Below are 5257 nucleotides of genomic sequence, written 5' to 3'. Positions count from 1 at the left end.
ACAGCCCTCCAGAGACATGACATTATCCAACATACTCCCTCTGGAAGAGCCTTGAGTTTCCTGAGCTAGAAATATTGAATCCCGTGAAGCTTTCTCTCAGAGCTGAAGAGCAGCTAATGAAGTTTCACATCCATGCTGAGTTTGACCTAAAAAAAAAGTTTGAACTTTTAGGCCCATCAAAATGAGAAGATTTTTTTGCCTCAATCTTAATGAGCCAGCAAGGCCTTTCAAGAAAAAAATTCCCACAAATGGAGACTGTTGAGGCCTCAGTGGTTACTTCTGATCACCACGGAAACCCCCAAACCACTACAGCCCTAGCTTCCACAGGGGCAGGGCTGCCTCGCCCTCTTGCTCCATCTTCTCCAAAGATGAGATGTTTCTGAGTCCGCCAGCTTTAGCGATCACTCAGCACTCAAAGTCTACTCCCCTCACATTCAACCCAACTTAGTTCCTTTGTGAGCTTCGCCACTGCCAAGACGCAGTTTTTGCCAGTCTAGAAGATTTCAGTGGCTTACATTTTTTCTCTTATCCCAACTTTTCATGGCCTACAGCCCTCTGTTCCCTACCATGCTTCCAGGAAGTTCCATTTGAACATCTTGAAACTCCTCCTCAGTTCTGTAGCAGGTGCTCTGCGGGCCTCTCCAAGGCACCTCACTCTCCAAGGCCACTTTCATTTCTAAGATGTTTGTCTGAAGCTTTCAAGGAAATTAAAGGGCAAGGTAGTTACACAAAGTAATGTGACTTATGCCCTTTAGGCCCATCGCCTCCCCTGCTTTGCTGCCCATTCTCCCTAAATCTTTGCAACCTGATCAACCGGATTGCCTGTCACCATTACATTAACTGAAACTGTATTCTTTAAGGTTAAATCTCAAGTACTTTGTCTAACCACCCTGTTCTCATTTCTGAACAGCATTTGACAGAGTTGACAACTCCCCCATCAACCCTTGCCCTGCCATGCACACACACAGGTGCACACACGGGCACACATGCTTCCTTAAAATTCTCTCCCTGGTTTTTGTAGCTTTCTCTGCAACCTTTCTGCCACCTCTCTTGCTCCAGTCTGATGATTTTCAAACCTGTCCCCTCAGAGGTTCTCCATCTTAACATATCTAAAACCAAAATCACGGTCTTTTTTTGAAACCTACTTTCCTGTATCTTGAGTGTCATTGCCATCTTCCAGCCCACTAGACTGGACACCAAGGAATCATCTTTGTCTCCTTCCTATTTTCAACCCCCACATTCAATTAGTCCCCAAGTCCTGCCAATTCTTCCTTCAAAATGTGCCCTATACTTACACCACCATCTTCATTATCACTCTGTTCTCCCTTCTAATCCATGTGGCCCATCTCTGATAGATTAACCCCTTTAACCTACTCATCAAGCCTCATCAATGGTGATCCCTATTTCCCACATGAAACTAAAGTTCTTGCTCTAAACTTAAAATGCCCGAACATGCTGGTCTTACTCTGCTCAATCACCCTGATTTCCCATTACTCTAAAGCATACATTCTTTGCTGCAGTCAAACTACTTTTTACATTTCTCCCTTCATGCAGATGAACATGATTTGCACTGCCACCACCACCAGGTTGGTGGTCCTTCGCGTTGCACAGAAAGCACCCTGCCACACTCCGCTTTGCCTCATCTTATTCCTGCAGGGCACTGTTCAAGCCTCACTTCCTCCCTCAGGGCAGTTGGCAACACCTGGACACCCCAATCTTGTCTTTAATTCTTTTTGCTCTCTCTGCTGCTGCTTCTTATATTAATACATAGTGCTAATTGTTTTATGATGGGTGTAACTATTCAATTTAACATATGTTGAAGATTTATTTTGGCTGAGTCGCCAAGCTGAGAAATACAGAGGTGGGGAGGGGATTAAAAAAATTATTTTTAATGGTCTGTACCAGTGACAGGCTAGCAGGTAGGAAGAAGGATTCTGGTTTTCTCATAATCCCTCTCAGCCACCCTTCCCATTCTTTAACATGAATAATTGATGTTTCTTCAATTTTAGGTAAAAACTATGGCGCCAATACTGGTGCAGCATTCCCTTTCACCCAGTGGCAATTCTGGAACCTCCCTTGTTCTGTTAATAGACCAAAAAGAAAAAGTTGTTATTATGTTGAGTATTTACCAACCACAATGTAATACAGTTAGAAATCCAAAACAAATAGATAACCACAAAAAAATGTGAAAACAGATTTTCAAATAATCCCCAAGCTTGAGAAGAAATACAAGACAATTACAAACTGTTTACAGCTCAAGAACACTATATATGACAAAACTTATGGGATGCAGCCAAAGTGGTACTTAGAAGCCAATGAATAGCAATAAAGAAGTTTATTAGCACAAAATATTGAAGTTAAATGAACTCAACTTTCAAATCAGGAAGTACAAAAATGAGAACAACAACAAAATAATCCAAGGACAGCAGAAGAAAGGAAGTAAAAATAATTTTAAAAGAACATATAAATTAATCAACAAAAACAAAACTGGTCCTTTGACAAGACCAACCTTTTGCAAATTTCACTAAGAAAGAAAGAAAGTATACAAACACTTCAGACCTGAGAAAAGCAAGAAGCTAAATTTCAGCCTGAATTTCAGGTACAAAGCAGGGAACTGTGCAATCTCAGGCAAGTTTCTTAACTTCTCAACACAGACCCACCATCTGCAAAATGCAGGAAACAAACAAACAAAAAAAAAATTCCTACATCAAAAGTTGTCAGAATTAGGTCAGAAAGCATATACAAAGGACATAGCACAATGTCTGGCTCAAAGAAACAGACAATAAACAGTGTTATCATAATGGCATTTTTTCTTTCTTTCTTTTTAATTATACTGTAGGTTCTGGGGTACATGTGTAGAACATGCATGTTTGTTACATAGGTATACACATGCCATGGTGGTTTGCTGCATCCATCCCCCCGTCATCTACATTTTATATATTTCTTCTAATGTTATCCCTCCCCAACCCCCACCCCCATCCCCTGCTCTCTCTCCCCTAGGTCCCCCATCCCCCAACAAGCCCCGATGTGTGATGTTCCTCTCCCTGTGTCCATGTGTTCTCATTGTTCAACACCCATAATGCATTTTAATGTCATAAACCTAAATGAATAGAGTAATAGGTCTTAGTTCTGGGCTTGTATCAGGATTATCTGTGGTGATTTCTAAAATTCATGTTGAATGGTTATTTCTATTGTTGGGAAAGTCTAATTTTCTCGTCACAGGAATCATTTTTTAATTCACCAAACTCTATTGTCAACACAACTGTGTTCCATAGATACACCCAAACTTGGAAATTTCTGATTTGGTAATCTTTTTTCCCAGGTTTTTGTTTGTTTGTTTGTTGTTGTTGTTGTTGTTTTCTGATTTCTTCCCATGCAAGCTTCAAGGATGAGAAGTTCTGACCAGAAAAATTTTCCAACTTTTTCTTTTTCATTTCTTATTCCTTATGAACAAGAGACCATATTCAATGGTCAGATTGGGCACCAAAATACATCACTCAAAAAAGGTGTATTCATTTGTGTTTCCTTGGAAGCAATCCTTGAGTCAAGGGTTTTTGGACACATAGTTTATTTGGAAAGTGTTTTCAGAAAGCATAGTAGGCTAGTGGGAAATTGAGCAAGGTAAGAAAAGGAAGCCAATAAAGCTCATGAATGCCCAGGTTGCCGCTGTGGGAAATTGAGGCTCAATGCCTTTGAGGGCCACTGGACAGTAGGTAAAACATACCTCAGAATTGTCCTACTCAATGAGTGAGAAAGCTTAACCATCAACTTTTATTTGGCCTGGGTTGAGGGGGGCTCTTGAGCAATTCACTCCAGTGGCCAAGAAAGCCCTCAAGCAGAATCATGTTTGCTTGCAGGAGGAAGCCACTGGCATTCAGGAGACCCAAGGGGCTATGGGCATCTGCTACAGAAGCCGACCAGTGTCAATCCAATGCTCATGCCGAGGTAGGCTGTGCCCACAGTGAGGAGTGAGCAACATGCTTTGGAAATTCGTTCATACTTCCCTTCTACTCAAGATTACCTTTTATTTAACCATCCTAGTCTTTAGGAAGCTCTTCACAAAAACGAAAAGATTTGTGTTTTTTAATAAAAGGACTTGAAATTTAATATAAGTGATCTACAGGGTGCTTCATGACATACATGCTACTAATTGTTCTCTTACCTTTTGTGTTTCCCTGTTCCAAAATTATTGTTTCCTTAAAAAAAAAATCACAGAGTTATCTGTGTGATTGGATGGTGCGTGTGATCAGGATACCATGGAAGGGCATAATATGGGGAGGTTCTAGCACATTTAGCAATTAATACACCATGCTTAGAGGTCTTCAAGAGTAATTGCAATCTTATTAAAATTAATCGGCACACAACTTCTAACAGCAAAAATAACACTCACATATTTTTTGCTTTTAGGAATCTCTCAGAAGTCTCTCATCATTCTTAATTGACTGTTTCATACTTCTGCTATAATTTTCATTTCATTTCATTTCAGTTCAGTTTTGAGAGGGTGTCTCGCTATGTTACCCAGGCTGGAGTGCAGTGGCAGTCTCTGATTCAAGTGATTCTCCCCTCAGCCTCCCGAGTAGCTGAGATTACAGGTGTGCACCACCATGCCCGGCTCATTTTTGTATTTTTAGTAGAGACAGGGTTTCACCATATTGGCCAGGCTGGTCTTGAACTCCTGACATCAGATGACTCACCTGCCTTGGCCTCCCAAAGTGCTGGGATTACAGGCATGAGCTACTGCGCCCAGCCTTCTGCTATAATTTAAATGTGTGGCCTCCAAAACTCAGGTGTTGCTAATGTGATAGTATTAAGAGGTAGGGCCTATAAAAGATGATTAGGTCGTGAGGACTTCCTCATGAATGGCCTTAAGACCTTTATAGAAGACGTTTCGTCAGCTTTCAGTTTCTCTTGCCCTCCTGCTGTGTGATGACACAGGAAGAAAGTCCTCACAAGATGCTGGTGCCTTGATCTTGGGCTTCCCAACCTCCAAAACTATAAGAAACCAACTTCTGTTTTTTATAAACTAGCCAGCCTCAGGAAATCTGTTAGAGCAGAACAAGCAGACTAAGATAGTTTCCTTATAAGACCAAGAATGTAGATGTTTCCATTTTCAGATTGAAACACTGAGGCGTGGAGGGGTAAAATCAATTGCAAGAGGAAGCAGAATGTCTCTTTATTATCATCCTCACTTCATAGGACTGTTGTTTCCTCTGCTGAAGAACTGCTTTGGCTGAATTCTCTCACCAGCTTTTGGCAA

The sequence above is a fragment of the Saimiri boliviensis genome, chromosome 13 (assembly GCF_048565385.1).
Source record: "Saimiri boliviensis isolate mSaiBol1 chromosome 13, mSaiBol1.pri, whole genome shotgun sequence".
Classification (NCBI taxonomy): domain Eukaryota; kingdom Metazoa; phylum Chordata; class Mammalia; order Primates; family Cebidae; genus Saimiri; species Saimiri boliviensis.
Note: the sequence above shows the minus strand (reverse complement) of the source record.